The sequence below is a fragment of the Heterodontus francisci genome, chromosome 6 (genome assembly GCF_036365525.1).
Source record: "Heterodontus francisci isolate sHetFra1 chromosome 6, sHetFra1.hap1, whole genome shotgun sequence".
Taxonomy (NCBI): Eukaryota; Metazoa; Chordata; class Chondrichthyes; order Heterodontiformes; family Heterodontidae; genus Heterodontus; species Heterodontus francisci.
Genome location: NC_090376.1, coordinates 38,333,041 through 38,353,951, shown reverse-complemented (window position 1 = coordinate 38,353,951; position 20,911 = coordinate 38,333,041). Strand labels below are relative to the sequence as shown.

The 20,911-nt window shown below is 41.9% G+C and overlaps 1 protein-coding gene across 8 annotated transcripts in view; it reads right to left on the bottom strand.

Moving 5' to 3' along the window:
• stard13b (StAR related lipid transfer domain containing 13b) overlaps positions 1–20,911 on the bottom strand; it is a 617,921-nt gene that overhangs the window by 100,755 nt on the left and 496,255 nt on the right. The gene's annotated exons all lie outside the window — the stretch shown is intronic.

Sequence of the window (20,911 nt, the reverse complement as noted above, 5' to 3'; positions counted from 1 at the left end):
ATTAAAGAAACAATTATAACTGTTAGGAGGGATGATCTGGTAGAAGGATCATCAAATGAGGCCATATGGGTTGAACTGAAGAACAAAAGAGGGGCAATCACACTATGCGGAGTATATTATAGACTCCCAAACAGTCAGAGGGAGACAGAAGAGCAAACGCGAATGCAAATCTCATGTGCAAAAACAATAGGGCAATAATAGTGGGGGATTTCAACAAACCCGATATTAACTGGGATAGATTGATCGTGAAAGGCTCAGAGGGAGCAGAATTCTTAAAATGCATTCAAGAGAGTCTTTCTAGCCAGTAAGTTGCAAGCTCAACAAGAGAAGTTGTTGTTCTGGACTTAGTTTTAGGGAATGAATGGGGAGGTGGAAGTTGGGGAGCACTTTGGTGGAAGTGATTATAATTCAGTTAGATTCAGGGTTGGTATGGAGAAGGGCAAAGATAGACCAGGAATAAAAGTTCTCGATTGGGAAAAAAACTAATATTATTAAGTTGAGATGTGATTCAACTAAAGTGGACTGGAAACAGCTACTTGAAGGTAAATCAGTGCCAGATCAGTGGGAGGCATTCAAGGAAGAGATAGTGAGGGTTCAAAGCAAGTATGTTCCCTTAAAGAAAAAGTGAGGGCTATCAAGAGGCTTAAACGAGAGGATAAAGAATAAAAGGGAAGCTTATGACCGATACCGAGGGCTCAATACTGCAGAAAACCTAGAGGGGTATAAAAAGTGTAGAGGTGAAATTTAAAAAGAATATTAGGAAAGCAAAGAGAGGGCATGAAAAAATATTTGCAAGTAAAATCAGCAAGAAAACAAAGATATTCTATAAATACATAAAGAGCAAGAGGAGAACTATAGAAAGAGTAGGGCCTATTAGGGACCACAAGCGTAATCTGTGTGTCGAGGCACAGTACATTGGTGTGGTTCTTAAAGAATAATTTGCATCTGTTTTCGTAAAAGAGAGGGATGATTGAGGGATAGTTCCATCAGGGAGGAGGACTGTGAAATATTGGATCAAATTAAGATAGTGTGAGAGGAGACTTCATTTGAGGGTTTGACATCTTTGAAAGTGAAAATTCCCCAGAACCGAACAAAATGTATCCTAGACTGTTAAGTGAAACAAGAGAAGAAATAGCGGAGGCTCTAACCATCATTTTCCAGTCCCCTCCAGCTACAGGTGTGGTGCCAGAGGACTGGAAGGGAGACAGCATTGTACCATTGTTTAAAAAGGGAGAAAGGGATAGCCAGAGTAATTACACGTCTGTCAGCCTAACCTCGGTGGTGGGAAATTTATTGGTAAAAATTCTTAAAAAGACACGGATTAATCAAAGGCAGTCAGCACAGGTTTGTTAAGGCAAGGTCATGTATGACTAACACGATTGAACTTTTTGAAAAGTAACAAGGAGGATCGATAAGAGTAGTGCATTTGATGTAGTCTATAAGGATTTTAGCACGGCTTTTGATAAGCTCCCACAGGGCAGACACACAGGTGACAAATGTAGAAGCCCATGGGATCCAAGGCAAAGTGGTGAGTTGGATCTAAAATTGGCTCAGAGGCAGGAAGCAAAAGGTAATGGTTGACAGGTGCTTTTGTGACTGGAAGGCTGTTTCCAAGTGGGGTTCCGCAGGGCTCAGTACAAGGTCCCTTGCTTTTTGTGGTATATATCAATGATTTGGACTTGAATGTAGGGGGCACGATTAAGAAGTTTTCACACGATAAAGAATTTGACTGTGTGGTTGATAAGGAAGAAGAAAGCTGTAGGCTGTAGGAAGATATCAATGTAATAGTCAGGTGGGCGAACAGTGGCAAATGGAGTTCAATCCAGAAAAGAAGTGTGCAGTAATGCATTTGGAGAAGACGAAGCAGGCAAGGGAATAAACAATAAATGGTAGGACAGGTAGATAAGGTGGTCAAGAAGGCATATGGGATACTTTCCTTTCTTAGCTGAGGCACAGAATATAAGAGCAGGGGGGTTATGCTGGAACTGTATAAAACACTGGTTAGGCCACATCTGGAGTACTGCGTACAGTTCTGGTCACCTCAGTATAGGAAAGATGCGATTGCACTAGATAGGGTACAGTGGAAATTTACGAGGATGTTGCCTGGAGTGGAGAATTTTAGTTATGAGGAAAGATTGGATAGACCAGGGTTGTTTTCTTTGGAATAGAAGAGACTGAGGGGAGACCTAATGAAGTGTATAAAATTATGAGAGGTCAAGATAGACTGGATAGGAAGGCCCTATTCCCTTTGATTGAGGGGTCCATAACCAGGGGGTATAAATTTAGGGTCAGAGATTTAGGCTTTAGGCTTATAGGAGAAATTGTTTCACCCAGATTTGGAGATCTGGAACTCACTGCCTGAAACCCTCATAACATTTAAAAAGTACCTGGATATGCACTTGACATGCCATAACCTACAAGGCTACGGACCAAGAGCTAGAAAATGGGATTAGGCTGGATGGCTACTTGATGGCAAACGTGGACATGATGGGCCGAATGGCCTCCATCTATATAGTAAATTTCTATCTTTGAAGATTACTCTGGTTTTCACTTTCAAAATTCCAAGATCAAATTATTGAACACTTTGCTTTTAACCTCATAAATCTATAAACCAATCTGTCAAAATTCAGAAATGGCTTTAATTGGTGAATCGATCTGCAAGAATTTGCTGCTGCACTTAATTTCTTTCAGCTTTATACTTGCCAAAGCTAGTTTAACTTCCTGGACTGGTACTTGACCAGCTAAGTAATAATTAGAACACTGGAGAAGCACAAAATCATTGCTGCAGATGGGACCTGATCATTTAACTTTCTGTTGCTCAGACTAAGATTGCATAGAATAGGCAGCAAAATACACATTCCTGCTAAAATAAACAAAAATGGTGAGAGATTAACATGATTTCTAAAAATGTAAAAAAAATTCTCAAGTAGTTACAGTAGATTGTAAGGCCATTTGTGGTGCATTAAACTGCATAAAGCATGCCTGGTCAAACAACAGATCAACTTCAGCCCCATGTTCATATGAACACAATGGTTTAAATTCCCAGCACAGAGGCTCAACTGAACAATATGAGTTTCGATAGATGCAGCCAAAACTGTTGCTACTTCTGGAATCTTGCTGTGTGTAAACTGTTTGCCACAGTAGCCTTGATAACAACAGCGACTACAATTAAAAAAGTGCTTTGGAGGTATTTCCGAGAGATGTGGTAAGATTACAAAGTATTACAAAATTATAAAGTATTTACAGCACAGAAACAGGTCATTTGGCCCAACAGTCTCATGCCAATATTTATACTCCACAAGAGCCTCCTCCTATCCTTCACCTAGCCCAGGATTGTCCAACACACGGCCCGCGGGCCAGAATCCAGCCCACCAATAGTTTCCATCTGGCTCGCCAATCTGCCTGTGGCTCAGCTGTGATTCTTGGCTCCCATGTATGTCAGGCGGAGGGTGCAGGTGGGACCTCTGTCTGACAGGCAGGGGCCCCCTGTCTGTGTTTGGTCACTCTCTGTAACTGACTAGGGCTGCCCAGACAGTGTTAGCACTGATTGGTGGAATACGGCACAGGCACCCTGGGATCGGCCGCCCCTGTTGCTTTTGCACATTTCAGTCAATGTCCAGTATCCTGCACACTGGGCAGGTTCCCGCCTCTACTTGGCCCAGCTTAAGTAATACAGGCATGGAAAGTATCTGGCTGTGGGAATGGCTGCTGCAAGGATCACTGAGCAGTGAGCAATGAGCGGCGGGCTGGGAATTGGGAAAACTGAGCCGGGAAAGGGGAACACGGAGGTGGGAACCAGGAAGACTAAGCGGGGAACCGGGAGCGGGGAATACTGAGCGAGGAACAGAGAACACTGAGCAGGGAACACGAAAGACAGGGGCTGGAGAGAGAGAGGGGAGAGAGAGAGAGACAGAATGGGGGGGGGGGGGAAAAGAGTGAGAGAGACAGAGGGGGAGAGAGGGACAGAAAGGTGGAAGAGGGACAGAGAGACAGAGACAGACAGACGGGGGCAGGGAAGAGAGAGAAAGACAGAGAGGGGAGGGGGGGAAAAGAGAGTCATAGAGTCATTTGCTTACAGCACAGGAGGCCATTCAGGCCTCTACTGAGTCCATGCCGGCTCTCCACAGAGCTATGCGGTCAGTCTCACTCCCTGGCTCAATCCCTGTAGCCCTACAAGTCTATTTCTCTCACGTGGTCATCCAACTTTCTCAAGCAGGGGGGGAGGGGGGGGGGGGTATCAACATATTCTTTTATTTCTCTCGCCCTAGAATGATACAGCACTGAAACAGGCTCTTCGGCCCACCGAGTCTGTGCCGACCAACAACCACCCGTTTATACAAATCCTACATTAATCCTATATTCCCTACATCCTCACCATTCTCCTACCTACACTAGGGGCAATTTATAATGGCCAATTTACCTATCAACCTGCAAGTCTTTGGCTGTGGGAGGAAACCGAAGCACCTGGCGGAAACCCATGTGGTCACAGGGAGAACTTGCAAACTCCGTACAGGCAGTACCCAGAATCAAACCCAGGTCACTGGAACTGTGAGGCTGCGGTGCTAACCACTGCGCCACCCTCATGTGCTTATCTAGTGTTCCCTTAAATGCATCTATGCTATTCATCTCAACTACTCCTTGTGGTAGCAAGTTCCACATTCTAACCACACTCTGGGTAAAGAAGCTTCTCCTGAATTTTCTATTGGGTTTATTAGTGACTATCTTATATTTATGGTTCCTAGTTCTGGTGTACAAGTCTTCTCTACATGTACCCTATCAAACCTTTTCAGAATATTAAAGCTTTATCAGATCCCCCCCCAGTCTTCTCCTTTCTAACAAAAAAAGAGGCCCAGCCTGTTCAATTTTTCCTGATTGATACTAGAGGTTATATCTTTCTAGTAAATGTTTTTTTGCATCTTCTCCAGTGCTTTTTTTATAATATGGAGACCAGAACTGTTCACAGAACTCCAAGTGCTGTCTAATCAAGATTCTATGCAAGTTTAACATAACTTCTCTGCTTTTCAATTCTCTCTCTCTCTCTCTAGAAATGACCTCCAGTGCTTTGTTTGCCTTTCTGGTCTTATTACTTGCATTGCTACTTTTAGTGATTCATATATTTGCATCCCTAGATCCCTCTGTTCCTCTTCCCCATTTTGGTGCTTATTTTCCAAGGGGTATCTGGCCTCCTTATTCGAATCAAAATGTACAACTTCTCACATATCTATATTGAAGTTCACTTGCCAATGATGTAATGCAAGTCTGTCTTTCCAGGTGAGTTGAATCATGTTTGTTTGATTCATAGTATAAACCCTCTGGAGTTTTTTTCTGATGAAATGGATCTCAGCACGCAGATAAATTCAGTAGCATAAATCTCAAATAAATTTTTCATTCAGTTCAAGCTGCATGAAGAGTACACCAAAATTAAGCAACTGTTGAGAGGTCCACCCTCAGTATATTGTTACAGTCTAACAGAAGATGTAATCAAACAGTACAAAACAAGCAACAAGACATCATGTGGTCAATTCCAGACCTGAACCGTGTTTAACTTTAAACAATGGAAGCTGAATGCAAAAATCAGGATATCAATTGAGAATAAGTGTTGGCATTTATTTATAGTCTGTTTATGGCAGTTACAGGCCTGGAATTTCCTCAAAGCAGTAAACTTTTTTTTTGAATATTTACCTGCCTCATTGGCAGCAATTATTTATCACAGAATGAATCAATATAATTGGGGAGGGACAATAAGTCCCAGAGTTAACAGCAAAACTGGGCTTCCTGCTGCTACCTTGATTCGACCTTTGGCTGCATTTCTGATCTAAACCCTTCCAGAATTATTTACATCCATATCTGGGGCTTACCATCAAAAAAAAAGGCCACTGTCATTTGCTGTGTGTTTTGTTACAACAGTTAAACATAATTAATAATCAAGAGTCTTATGATGGACAAGGAACAAGTCAAATTTAAAAGCCCCTATCCAGAATATCTTGAAGACTAGATCGTTAGCTGGGCATGTTTCCAATCTGCATAAGCAGAAATATCCAACAGCACTCGCAACTGGCTCCCAAGCATTTTGTTTCAAGCAGTCAGTACAAAGAATGATTTCTCAACCAATCTAAAATTACTTACTTGTCTGTTTTCTTGGTACTATCTTATTAGCTTATTTTGTTAGGAAAATGTGTATGTTCCAGGTATTCACTCGAACTAGACAGGATAATTTTAACCAAGTTGTAATTTCCCTCCTGAATTACCCATGGCTCTTCTACTTAGAAAACAATGATATCAGCTCATCTGTTTAATCATTATACGGCACCAATATTATTTCCCTGCAATCAACTGTTAATTGTTTCCTTTGCAGTGATTATGTGACAGCGGTCATCAATCTTTCAGTGAATGACAACAAAATGAACATAGATTTGAATAAAGCTGACACACAAAAGGTCAAATCTTACATTAAATAATAAATACTCTGCAGTGAATTTGAAAGGTTCATTTAACAGTAATGATGTAATCCCCTCAAATCTACTACAGTCTGAAATCAACCCTGGGTACCCATTAGTCCAGTGGCACTTACAGTTTGCCTTGTCGTCACCAATGGTCCTCAGTAGACCATTTACAGCCTCCTTAGCTGTGGAATATTGAAGGACTGTGAGTCAGTGGTATTTGCTGAGTGAGGACCAGGATTTAATGCATCTCCACAGGAAACAAAGAGAGAGAGAGGGGGGCGGGAGAGAGAAAGAGAGACAGAGAGATGAATGTGCGAATGTGTGAAATACTAATTAGATTTTAATATTTATAACTGTCCTGAATTAAATGAGTTATAACTAATATTCAAGTTATTTTAATATGTCAAAATAAAGAATTCTGTAGTAAAATTTTGTTGTTAAAATGACAGGGTAAAGGGAAATAATTGGCCAAGGTTCAAGTTTCCAATTGCTACCCGTGACACTTGCGAGTAGTACGCATATTTGGGTGTCAGGGCAGGGCAGGATCAGGCTTGGTTTTGCTGATTGTCATGATACTCACCATTCAAGTTCACACGCGAAGAATGACCACAATCACAGTGAGGGACCAGGCAGTGTTCCTTCTGTGCTAGAGATAATTTTTTAATTTTGTCTTAGCTTTGTTCCCAAATTTTTGTCATAAATTATTTTTTCCAAAGCTAAATTAAGTAGAGTGGCTATTGGTTTCCATATTATTAATCAAGTCTTTTGAGAAAATTTGTCATACGTCTCATACTCAAAACCACATTTGCTGAGAAATAAAGAATGGTGACTAAGAATTTATTTACCCATTTTAATTTTCAACATCTGCTGCAAAATTATCAATCACTAACTACTGTTTTAGTCCTAAAAATATTATTTTTAGTTTTAATTGCATCTCTATCTCAAATTTTCATTTTATTTTAGTTACATAAAATCTGGATCTAATTTTGATTTAGTTGACGATGAAGATACCCCAACATTTCTGCCACTTTGGATGCAGCAACATTGGTTGTGGGGGAGGCAGAATTTGGGCTGTCTGTGATACAATCCACCAAAATCTATTTGGGTCTGAACTATGTCCGTACCAGAAAATCCAGCCTTGGCTGTTAATAGCTCTGACTTCTGAGTTGTAACAACATGCAAAAGGAAAATTGGCTCTTCAATATAAAGGGAATTGCCTACAAAGTCCTATCTTTTACAGTAAATGAAAAGGTTCTAAACTGATAATAGCCCCAGCTCCTTCCTCTAAGCTTCCTGTAACTGAAGCAAAAGTATGACTGAACTATAAACAGGAAACAATGGTACTGTCTTTTACTATTAATAAAACACTTTGGAAATATACTTTTTCCCTCATATACAAGTTTAAATGACACACTCCGTCAGATTTTAAGTAGTTAACTGTTAAAGCTATTTCTGGTAAAAGGACATCCTTCACATGGAAGGATACAGCCTGCTTCCAGACACTGGATTTTCCATCTGCTACCCAAAATAAAGGAAGGCACTTGAATTACTTGAGAAAGAAATTTAAAAACCTGGTTTATTTTTAAAGTTAAAAATTACTGTCCCCTGTCCGGCTGTGTAATAGGGCCCAGTTGGCTTCAATCAGAAATGTTTACTTTAAGTTATCTTTCTTTTGAATCAGTCTTATTTCTTATTTTATTGATAGACTTCACTAGGTTAGCTTTGTGCTCCCAAATGTTACACAGTGTGGATTTAGTTATGAAAAAGATTTTCATCAAGGGTCTTGTCTAATTTTTATATCCTTTTTGTTGTATTTAGCTTTCATAAGTTTAACCCACATTTAATTTTCATAAACTTTGTCAGAAAATATAATAATGAAGGTTACTAGATATTATACCAAACTCACCTGGAGTTGAACTGGAGCTGGAGCTGGATGAACTTCGGATCATTCGGGAGGCGGAGGGGATTATTGACAGGAGTTATAGGGAGGCAGTCACACCTCAGGTAAAAGAAGTAGGTAGATGGGTTACCGTCAGGGGAAGGAAAGGGAACCAGCAGGCAGTGCAGGGATCCCCTGTGGCCGTTTCCCTCAACAACAGGTATACCGTTTTGGATACTGTTGAGGGGGACGACTTACCAGGGGTAAGCAATGGGGTGCAGGTCTCTGGCACAGAGTCTGTCCCTGTTGCTCAGAAGGGAAAGGGGAAGAGGAGCAGAGCATTAGTCATTGGGGACTCCATAGTTAGGGGAACAGATAGGAGGTTCTGTGGGAACGAGAGAGACTCACGGTTGGTGTGTTGCCTCCCAGGTGCCAGGGTACGTGATGTCTCTGATCGTGTTCTTGGGATCCTTAAAGGGGGAGGGGGAGCACCCCCAAGTCGTGGTCCACATAGGCACCAACGACATAGGTAGGAAGAGAGATGGGGATTTAAGGCAGAAATTCAGGGAGCTAGGGTGGAAGCTTAGAGCGAGAACAACCAGAGTTGTTATCTCTGGGTTGTTGCCCGTGCCACGTGCTAGCGAAGAGAGGAATAGGGAGAGAGAGGAGTTGAACACGTGGCTGCAGGGATGGTGTAGGAGGGAGGGTTTTGGTTTCCTGGATAATTGGGGCTCTTTCTGGGGTAGGTGGGACCTCTACAAACAGGATGGTCTTCACCTGAACCAGAGGGGTACCAATATCCTGGGGGGGAGATTTGTTAGTGCTCTTCGGGGGGGTTTAAACTAAATCAGCAGGGGAATGGGAACCTAAATTGTAGTTCCAGTGTACAGGCTGTTGAGAGTAGTGAGGTAGGGGATAAGGTTACAGGGATGCAAGAGGGCACTGGCAAGCAAGAACTTGGTTTAAAGTGTGTCTACTTCAACGCCAGGAGCATCCGGAATAAGGTGGGTGAGCTTGCAGCATGGGTTGGTACCTGGGATCCTGATGTTGTGGCCATTTCAGAGACATGGGTAGAGCAGGGGCAGGAATGGATGTTGCAGGTTCCGGGATTTAGATGTTTCAGTAAGAACAGAGAAGAGGGTAAAAGAGGGGGGGGTGTGGCATTGTTAATCAAGGAAAGTATTACAGCAGCAGAAAGGACGTTTGAGGACTGGTCTACTGAGGTAGTATGGGCCGAGGTTAGAAACAGGAGAGGAGAGGTCACCCTGTTGGGAGTTTTCTATAGACCTCCGAATAGTTCCAGAGATGTAGAGGAAAGGATAGCGAAGATGATTCTCGACAGGAGCGAGAGTAACAGGGTAGTGGTTATGGGGGACTTTAACTTTCCAAATATTGACTGGAAATACTATAGTTTGAGTACTTTAGATGGGTCTGTTTTTGTCCAGTGTGTGCAGGAGGGTTTTCTGACACAGTATGTGGACAGGCCAACCAGGGGCGATGCCACATTGGATTTGGTACTGGGTAATGAACCCGGCCAGGTGTTCGATTTAGATGTAGGTGAGCACTTTGGCGATAGTGATCACAATTCGGTTAGGTTTACCTTAGCGATGGGCAGGGACAGGTATATACCGCAGGGCAAGAATTATAGCTGGGGGAAAGGAAATTATGACGCGATTAGGCAAGACTTAGGATGTGTAGGATGGGGAAGGAAACTGCAGGGGATGGGCACAAACGAAATGTGGAGCTTATTCAAGGAGCAGCTAATGCGTGTCCTTGATAAGTATGTACCTGTCAGGCAGGGAGGAAGTTGTCGAGCGAGGGAGCCGTGGTTTACTCAAGAAGTTGAAGCGCTTGTCAAGAGGAAGAGGGCGGCTTATGTTAGGATGAGACGTGAAGGCTCAGTTAGGGCGCTTGAGAGTTACAAGCTAGCCAGGAAGGATCTAAAGGGAGGGCTAAGAAGAGCAAGGAGAGGACACGAGAAGTCATTGGCGGATAGGATCAAAGAAAACCCTAAGGCTTTCTATAGGTATATCAGGAATAAAAGAATGATAAGAGTTAGAACAGGGCCAATCAAGGATAGTAGTGGGAAGTTGTGTGCGGAATCAGAGGAGATAGGGGAAGCATTAAATGAATATTTTTCGTCAGTATTTACAGTAGAGAAAGAAAATGTTGCCGAGGAGATTACTGAGATACAGCCTACTAGGCTAGATGGGATTGAGATTCACAAGGAGGAGGTGTTAGCAATTTTGGAAAGAGTGAAAATAGATAAGTCCCCTGGGCCAGATGGGATTTATCCTAGGATTCTCTGGGAAGCCAGGGAGGAGATTGCAGAGCCGTTGTTGTTGATCTTTATGTCGTCATTGTCGACAGGAGTAGTGCCGGAGGACTGGAGGATAGCAAATGTTGTCCCCTTGTTCAAGAAGGGGAGTAGAGACAGCCCTGGTAATTATAGACCTGTGAGCCTTACTTCGGTTGTGGGTAAAATGTTGGAAAGGGTTATAAGAGATAGGATTTATAATCATCTTGAAAAGAATAAGTTCATTTGCGATAGTCAGCACGGTTTTGTGAAAAGTAGGTCGTGCCTCACAAACCTTATTGAGTTTTTCCAGAAGGTGACCAAACAGGTGGATGAGGGTAAAGCTGTGGATGTGGTGTATATGGATTTCAGTAAAGCGTTTGATAAGGTTCCCCACGGTAGGCTATTGCAGAAAATACAGAAGTATGGGGTTGAAGGTGATTTAGAGCTTTGGATCAGAAATTGGCTAGCTGAAAGAAGACAGAGGGTGGTGGTTGATGGCAAATGTTCATCCTGGAGTTTAGTTACTAGTGGTGTACCGCAAGGTTCTGTTTTGGGGCCACTGCTGTTTGTCATTTTTATAAATGACCTGGAAGAGGGTGTAGAAGGGTGGGTTAGTAAATTTGCGGATGACACGAAGGTCGGTGGAGTTGTGGATCGTGTCGAAGGGTGTTGTAGGGTACAGAGGGACATAGATAGGCTGCAGAGCTGGGCTGAGAGATGGCAAATGGAGTTTAATGCGGCGAAGTGTGAGGTGATTCACTTTGGAAGGAGTAACAGCAATGCAGAGTACTGGGCTAATGGGAAGATTCTTGGTAGTGTAGATGAGCAGAGAGATCTTGGTGTCCAGGTACATAAATCCCTGAAAGTTGCTACCCAGGTTAATAGGGCTGTTAAGAAGGCATATGGTGTGTTAGCTTTTATTAGTAGGGGGATCGAGTTTCGGAGCCACGAGGTCATGATGCAGCTGTACAAAACTCTGGTGAGGCCGCACCTTGAGTATTGCGTGCAGTTCTGGTCACCGCATTATAGGAAGGATGTGGAAGCTTTGGAAAGGGTGCAGAGGAGATTTACTAGGATGTTGCCTGGTATGGAAGGAAAGTCTTACGAGGAAAGGCTGAGGGACTTGGGGTTGTTTTCGTTAGAGAGAAGGAGGAGGAGAGGTGACTTAATAGAGACATACAAGATAATCAGAGGGTTAGATAGGGTGGATAGTGAGAGTCTTTTTCCTCGGATGATGATGGCAAACACGAGAGGACATAGCTTTAAGTTGAGGGGTGAAAGATATAGGACAGATGTCAGAGGCAGTTTCTTTACGCAGAGAGTATTAGGGGCGTGGAACGCCCTGCCTGCAACAGTAGTAGACTCGCCAATTTTAAGGGCATTTAAGTGGTCATTGGATAGACATATGGATGAAAATGGAATAGTGTAGGTCAGATGGTCGGCGCAACATCGAGGGCCGAAGGGCCTGTACTGCGCTGTAATATTCTAATTCTAATTCTAATTCACCTGTTCTTTATTTAGGTCTTTAGGGATCACCAATCACCATTTTTGAGCTGAAATAATGGATAATGACCTGAGCCCGGGACTGTGTTAATTATGCCCATGAGCCAGTTACTATGAGCTACACCAGAATATGTTTGAGAAGTTACCAGCCAATGTCTTCTCCTGCCCCCACCAGGGAGATATGCGTGTGCCTCAATGCTGCAACTAAGCTCAGGACATCTTCTGATGTAAGTATCTCACGTGGACCAGAAGAACTTTATTTTACAACTTGTTCTCAGCCACACCTTTACTTGCCTAACTGCAATTCTGCTAGAAGAAATTCAGACATATAACATGCAGCAATCTCAGAGGCCATAAACTGACAAACAGAGTTGAGTGACCATGACAAATAAATTTGATTTGACTAATTTTTGATCTAAGAAAGGCGACATGAGTATGCATGTTAATCCAAGGAGGGAGTTTTATGCTCTCCCCCGCGGTGGGTTAGGAGGCAGGGAGAGCATAAAAATTGGATGGGATGGCAGCAGGGGGACCTGCCACCTTCCCGCCTCCACCAGAATTAAGCCTGGGGCGCGAAGGCCTGTTAACAGCCTTCCCACCATGCTACCAATTGAGGCCCTCAGCTGGACAATTAATGCCCGATTAAGGGCCTCATCCCGCTGCCGCAGCAATTAGCAATGTGGCAGGTAGGCTTGTCACCATACAGGAAGCATGACATAGGAAACCGCACAGGCTGCTTCCCAGCTCCTGGAGGTGGGTAGTGGGTGGGGGGGGGGTCCTCATTAAAAGTCACAGTGCCTGAACGAGGGATCCGGCATCAGGAAGTGGGGGCGGCTGTTGAGAGCCAGCCTCCTGCCCTTGCTAACGACCTCCCTACACCCCTTCCACCGCTACCCCTAACCCAGCCTCTGATTGGCCGGCAGCTCGCCACGGGCGGGACTTACGGCATTGGTCTCCCAGATATCACGGAAGGCCCACCGCTGTCCACTTAAGTGCCTAATTGGCATTAGATTCAGTGGGCCTTCCACAGATGAGGTGATGCGGGGTTCTTGGCGTGCTATTTTCCAGACGTTGAGACCCCCGACGCCAGCATTAAATCCTGGCCAAGGCCACTGAAGTCTTGTGATGCCATTTTGTTACTCTGTTAATGTTCTTCTCTTCCTTACAATATAAAATAATTGTACCTTTCTAAAAAATGAAGATTACATACATATGCCAAGAAGTGCTTAATGAATATCATTTCACTGAAGGTAATTTTAATGCTGTGAAAATATGTTAGAAAATTGCAGACTATATTAATTTTTTATTTATCTACCATTAAGAGAATTACTCATTGTGGGAAATGACTTAAAAGGCTCTCGATACAGTGAAGAGCCAAATTTTAATTTTTCTCTCAAAGCTTTTCTGCTAACATCCTTAAATGATTAAAATCCCAAACAACTGCTCCGAGATTCTATTGTGTAGCAGATAGTAGTTTATCTCCATTACTGGTTATTCAGATAAAAATAAACTCTATTTGCACAGATTGGATTACATATTTTACAGCAAAATAAACAAGTCGAGATTTTGTGGTCAGCGGTGAACATATGGCGCAAGCTGTTCTTTACACTTACACCTGCCTACTGACTTCCTGTGGGCTTTTGCAATGGACGTTGCAGCTATTAGAAATCCAAAACAGCATAACACCCTCCACAGAGGATCTGGGGCCTGTGTAATTCCTTAACCTATCAGACTGAAGAATCCTTACTGAGGCAAACGGGGCTGAATTTTCATTCAGGGGTCGGGAACCCAACATGGGGGCTGTTGCTGTGTGGAAACTGATAAGCGGGTCACATTCTCCTGATGTGACACAGCATATAGCTTTCATTTTAGCGTTTTTGAATGAGACTGATGTTTCAAAAGTTCTGAGAATTTTCAGCGGTTTGTCACTGCTGTAAGGGAAAATTTTCGTATTCCCTGGTTTGCAGAGAATGGGGCAATTCTGGAGTTTGTTGAAAGCTTTGTCTCTCATGGCATTGACTGATGCTCCTGTGTCTATGAGAGCATTGACGTCCGAGAAGCCAACGGTCACTGTCCCATGTGGTTGTTTGCTGTATCTGAGAGAGAGCTCATAAGTATGTTCAGGATTATCCGCCTCTAGCTACATTCTCTCGCCTTTTTTGTTGTGGTATGAATACGTGGCACCCTTCTGTTGGTATTAGCCTTAGTAGTTGATTTTGCTGATGAGCGACAAATGAGCAAAGTGGTTAGGTTTTCCATAGGCTTTACACTGTTTACCAGTAACAGGATACTCTGTCCGGTGTGGGTAAGCACTGCCACAGTGGAAACATTCCTTGGATAATTCGCAACTCTGTGAGACGGCTGTTTTTGCTTTGCAGGTGGTTTCCTGGCACATGAACGACAAATAGTGTTCACAGGAGTTTAACGCAGAGTGTGGTGGTTACCGTTAGCACCCTGAACTTCAGTAGATCTGAACTCTGAGAATGATAGTGATCTTGCTAACTCCAGCAGCTGATAGCTTTCTGCCTTTCTCGAGTGCTTTTCAGCATAGTTGAGTGGAGAGACAGCCTTTGACTATTTGTGTTTTGACTTACTGTTCAACATCACATCAACATTTGGTTCTAGTTGCCTCAAACGCATACAAAATTGATCAATTGTCTTGTTTTCTTCTTGCTTAGTGCGTTGGAAGATTATGGTTTCGTATATGGTGTTTTTCTTCATCGTGAAGTAGGTTGTCAGCGCTTTTTTTGTTGAGTTGTTGTCATTTTGCTCAGGCATAAGTGTATCAAAGATATTGTCTAATTCTTTACCTCCAGTGTAGAAGTAAGGCCTTTTTCCTTGTGCTGTCTGTGATTGCGAAACCTGCCATCGTGCCTTGGAAACATCGCAGCCACTTTTGCCAACGCAAGGATACAGATGATGGCTCTGAATGCACATTAAAAGGTGGCAGGTTGGGCATAGACCGTGCCATATTGATCAGCAGTGCAGTGATAAGGGATCTAGGATCGCGTTCCTTTCAAAGGAAACTTCTCTGCAAGTGATCTGAGATCATATAATTTTTTTTTGATTGGATGGTTATTTTGGAAAGATCAATGTGTGTGTACAAGCTTTCTGTGTGTGCTAACAGTCTCCAGTTAAAACGCTGTCTGTAAAATTAGACCAAAAACCTTCCAAAATTTTCATACCTCCCAAAATTTTCATACCTCAAAGCAATGTTTCGTTTTTTTTTTCATCCTTCGTTTTTTATCTCATCGTCATTGTGATGTCCTTGGCACTTGAGGTTTAGCCAAGTTTGTTATAGGATATGAGGCAAAGACAGAGAGACAAAGACTGCAGCAGCTGAACATAAAGGCTTCTCCTTTTATTTTGCCTTAGTTTCACTTTCCCTTTGCTAGCATTTGTGTTCTACAGCAGCCTCTAGAGTACACAAAATGCACAATGCAATTTCAAAACACGACAGGAGAGACAGGGAACAGTAAAGGGAGATAGAAATACTGGTCACTGGAGCAGCTGCCTAACTGCACACATGAGTAGATTATGAGGGAATTCATGTTGGTAAAACATAGCAGAGCGATTAGGTGAGACATATCCTGGTCATAAACAGAGGACAGGGGAGATGATATGCGAGTTTTCATAGTTAAAGTCTGAGGTCCAGTAGTGGTATGAAGTTAGGTTGTAGGCAGGATGGAGTCAGTGAACCAATGCCAAAGTTTGATAGCAGAAAAAGCAATGTGATGACATCACTAAAGTAGAAATAAAGAACTTGCATTTGTATAGCACCAATCACAAGGCCGCAATGTAGTTTACAACCAAAGGGATACATATGAAATGCAGTCACTGGTGTTATGCAGTAAATGCAGCAGCCACACAGGATCCACAAACAGTGAACAAATGAATGACAAGATAATCTATTTTGTATGGTGTTGGTTGAGGGAGGAATATCAGTCAGGATATCAGGAGAATTTGCTGCTTTTCTTCAAACAGTAGAGTGACTGTGGATTTGTTACATCACCTAAAGTGGTGGTGGAATGACTAGTACTTGATCTCATTGAATGGCGGGACAGGCTCGAGCGGCTGAATAGCCTACTCCTGTTCCTATCTTCCAATGTTCCTATGTCCCTACTTGTATCGTGTCTTTAATGTAGACAAACAGCCCTAGGCACTTCACAGGAGTATTATCTAACAAAATTTGATACTGAGTCACATAAGGAGATATTTGGCCAGATAACCAAAAGCTTGGTCAAAGAGGTAGGTTTTAAGGAGCATCTTAAAGGAGGAAAGAGAGGCAGAGAGATTTAGGGAGGGAATTCCAGAACTTAGGGCCCAGGCAGCTGAAGGTATGGCCATCAATGGTAAAGTGATTAAAATTAGGAACGTTCATGATGCCAGCATTTGGAGGAGTGCAAAAATCTTGGAGGGTTGTACAAGGTGAAGAGTTTTCCATCTGATGCAAGAAAGGCACATTCGTGGCAGTTAGATTGCTTAGTGTGTGAGGATATTCCTCCAGATACTGGAAGACTGTGTTGGATTCCAAACCTCAGGCTGGTATGCACAGTTGGAATTCCTATAGTTGACAAATTAACGAGCTGGCAAGTCATCACGTACACCATGTGAAGACAAGGGGGAAAGATTTCCTCTGTTGGCTATTTATAGTGAAATTGTAAACATGGTTCTTATACACACATTTACACAGTGAATAGAAATATTTTCCCAAGGTGATTAAAATCAGCAGGGCATCCATGTCTGGTTACCTCAGCATTGGAAGAGGCTGTGAAAATAACTGCACTCATTTGCTTATCATCTAAGCTAAGTGTTCAAAGCACCAAAAGAAAACTTCATCTATGGGATGAATATACTTAACGATCTACAGTATGCTAGTGTCTGATTGAAACATGCTAGACAAATGCACAACTTAGCTCACACACAGAAAGCATTCTTAAAAATAAGACATAGAATCACATGAATCAACAGAGCGGTGGCACACTGGTTCTTTATGAAGGCTCTCATAAACTATACTTTATACTTTATCCCTTATTGCATTATATTTGCAAAATATGAAACTAATTTATCTTGGTGCATAATAGACAACACTTGGCTCAGTTGATAGCAGTCTTGCTTCTGAGTTAGCTGATCAGTTGATTCTCCAGAATGGTCATTTCAATTGTTCTTGTACATATTTCATGCATGATCCTAATATGTTAATGAGAAACTGGAAATATTGACCCATTACTAGGAAACTAGGGTGTAAACCAATAAAACTGTAATAACAATTTTAATCACTTCAAAACTTACTTTTAGTTACACATGATATATGTCTTATACCATATAACCGGATTTGAAAAACTATACAAAAAGTTAGGGACATTTGTACTTCAATTGTATTTTCATAAAACTTCTTCAAATCATAGCCATAAATGTTATAACAGTTCTGTCCTGTTAAAGGCAAGGAAAACACCCAATGTTTCTCACCTTTTTAAACTTTAAGAACTTACAAGCTTTAGCAATTCTAAATTCCATTAATAGATTAATAGATACTCTCAACAGGAAAATGAAGCCATATCTTTGTACTTCTCTGACATTCTAGTGACTTCAGACAGAATAAATGCAGGGTTACAGCAAAATTCCTTCCCATTGCTTACCAGGTACCATGGAAAACAATTCATGGCTGTCCTCACATAATTCTCATAGCTCATTCTCCTTTCAGGCTATTTCAACCAAGTTGTGGTCTGAAGTGCCAGGAGACTTAAAATATTTAGGGGCTTCATAGAATATCCTGGCAACCAAACCAAAGAAGTGTGGTGGTGGAAGGGGGTGGATGGGTTCTTGGGTTTCCGTATTTAGAAAGGAAAATGAGCAGAGTTTGATCATGTTCCACAGAGTATTCCTTTTGTGTAGTATTACCGAGATTAACAAAGTTCACGTACACACAGCATACCCACATTACACTGTGTTAGCAATATGTATATTAAATATTGGAATTTTACTCTTTCTTGTCTTGTTGCTATACAACAAGACCACCACAACAAGGGATGTTACATTTATCCACATCATTCAGTTGCATTTCAATTTTCTATTCTCCTTCTTCAGCACTGGCAAAAGATTTCCATAATGTAGAGTACTGCAAAGACTGGGAAGAGGTAAGAATCATTAATCTGGCACTACAAGCAACAGTTATTTTATAATTTTTTTATATTTGAATCAGCTTTGGCCTCTCTATACTACCATTCTCAGATGTTATGAGAAAACAATTAAGAAGAGTTCTAATGGGCTTTAATGCCTTTTCCTTTACACGAATCTATTCTAAATACATTGTTTTGGTGGTGATCGAAAGCAGGGGGGGGGGTGCAGGGTAGTAAGGGGGCAGGAAAGAATTGGCACTTAAATTCTTGGCAGAGTGTGCAAGTTCCTTGCCAACATTTTGTGGGCGTTGGACCCCTCTTTGCACATTATGCAGCAGCAACAAAGCAAGAAGTCCACATGGCTTCAATTACCTGCAATTTGGCTATTTTACAGTCAACAACAATGACTTACCTTTATGTAGCTCCTTTAATAAGGAGCATAATCAGACAGTATTCAAGACTGAGTCAAGATGTGTGACTAAAAGTTTGGACAAAGAGGTGGGTTTTAAGGAGCGTCATAAAGGAGGAGAGAGAGATGGAGAGGTTTAGGTAGGGAATTCCAGCAACAGCTGAAAGCATGCTCAAAAATAGTGGGGTGCAGGGAGTGCAGGATTCATAAGAGGCCAAAAGTGGATGAATGCATAGTTTTCAGAGGGTTGTAGGCCTGAATCTTTTTGTATCCAATCCAACCTTGTGTAGTTAACTGAGTAACATTAGCGCACGTATATCCTACATGTTTATTTCAATACAAACTATGGAAAGTCAATAAATCCTAGTGAATGCAGCTTAAATGTCATAATTTCCTTTGACAAGAAAGCTATGTTACAAACCACACAAATACTTGAAAAATCCAGACAGCCACATTAATTATTTTGACTTAATTTCCTGCATTGATTCCTGGTTTCATTTATTGTGGTGAGACCCAAATGATTCATCTCTCTCTTGGGGAGATAGACTCAGTGATGCGGAAATTCTTCTGCTACAGTTGTGTATACAGCTGATTATATATTTAAATGAGTCCAGCATCTTTTCTGGGAAACTAACTAAAGAACCTATCTCAATAGGGCTTCCCCCTTGATCCATATTTAGAGCCTTGAACAATGAAAGAAGCTATTAAAATCATAAAATACAGGAGACATATGTTGAATCACCTTACACCTTTGGAGCTGGTGATACCTCCAGCTGCTGTAAAATAGGTGTGTTCATATCAATACATTTTCTTTCAACTTTGATTCTTGGATAAAGTACTGTGGAAACAACCCGGGTTTGTACAACTAAACTAGCAAAGGCAAGAACGAGAGGGCACAGATTTAAAGTATTTGGTAAGAGAAGCAAAAATGACATGAGGAAAAACTTTTTCACGCAGCAAGTGGTTAAGGTCTGGAATGTGCTGCCTGAGAACGTGGTGGAGGCAGGTTCAATTGAAGTGTTCAAAAGGGAATTAGAGAGTTATATGAAAAGGAAGAATGTGCAGGGTGATGGGGAGAAGGCAGGGGAATAGAACTGAGGGAATTGCTCTTTCGGAGACCCAGTGCGGACACGATGGGCCGAATGGCCTCCTTCTGCATTGTAAGGATTCTGTGCCTATTTTCTATAAATCTGTTCTACCAATTTAAAACTGCTTATTACACTTCAGCAGGAAAACAAACCTCTTGCAGCCAAGATTTATTTTCAAGCCCACATTTTCCATTTTCTTACAAGTAAAAAATAAATGACCAACACAGAAATAATGACTAAAGTATCAAACATGACTACCCAATGTCACAAAGGACTGATATATGAATGTACACAGTGTATGAATGTACTGTGCCTCAAGAGTGATTGAATGTAGACTTGGGCCCATGATTTCTCTCGGTAATCTCAGCTAGGTTGTCATGGCATGGAGCTCAACGAGGGCAGTCTTCCAACCAGAAGGCAGAATGAAGAACCAGAACATAACACCATCAAATTGCTCTGCGGCACCTCCTACAGCTCGATGCAGGAACAGTATTTGCCTGCCTGTATGAAGTTATCGGTACATGGTGTGAAGGGACGGGGGAACAAACTTTAAACATTAACTGTAAAAAATAAAACCACATAATTTAACCCTAAATTGCCTGCACCAAAGAAACCCTTCTGCTAGCAAAATGAAGTGAGTGAAAAATGCCAGCATGGTTGCAGGCACTGGCTAAGTTACTTATGCTCCACCCATAGCAGTGATTCCAGATTGATATAAAGCAATAACTTGGGAACGTTACTGTGTAACAAAATGACCACAATCTTACCATTTCACCATTTCAGAAATCCTTTAACGGTCAATCAGCTTCAGCAATGTGTGTTCAGGCTGAGAGAGCAATTATTATTGAGCCCTGACTATGCAAAGCCATGTCAATGGAGAAGCAGCTGTTCAGAATATAAGGCATTTCATGTCACATAACCAAATCATGGGGCACCTAATTTTCCAAAGGATGATTTTGAGGGGAAAAAAACAAAATTAATGGTCTCTTGCCAAATTTCTCGATTATGAGCGAAGCTTTTCTCACTGCATGAGCCTCACCCATATAAACTGGGTGCAGGGATGTCCCAGGACCTGGCCTGCTCAAATGACCCTCTTCAACAGGATCTAGTTTCTAGAATTCTTGATTTTTTTTTATGTTCTTGCATTTTATTCTATGAATCAGCTGGTTTC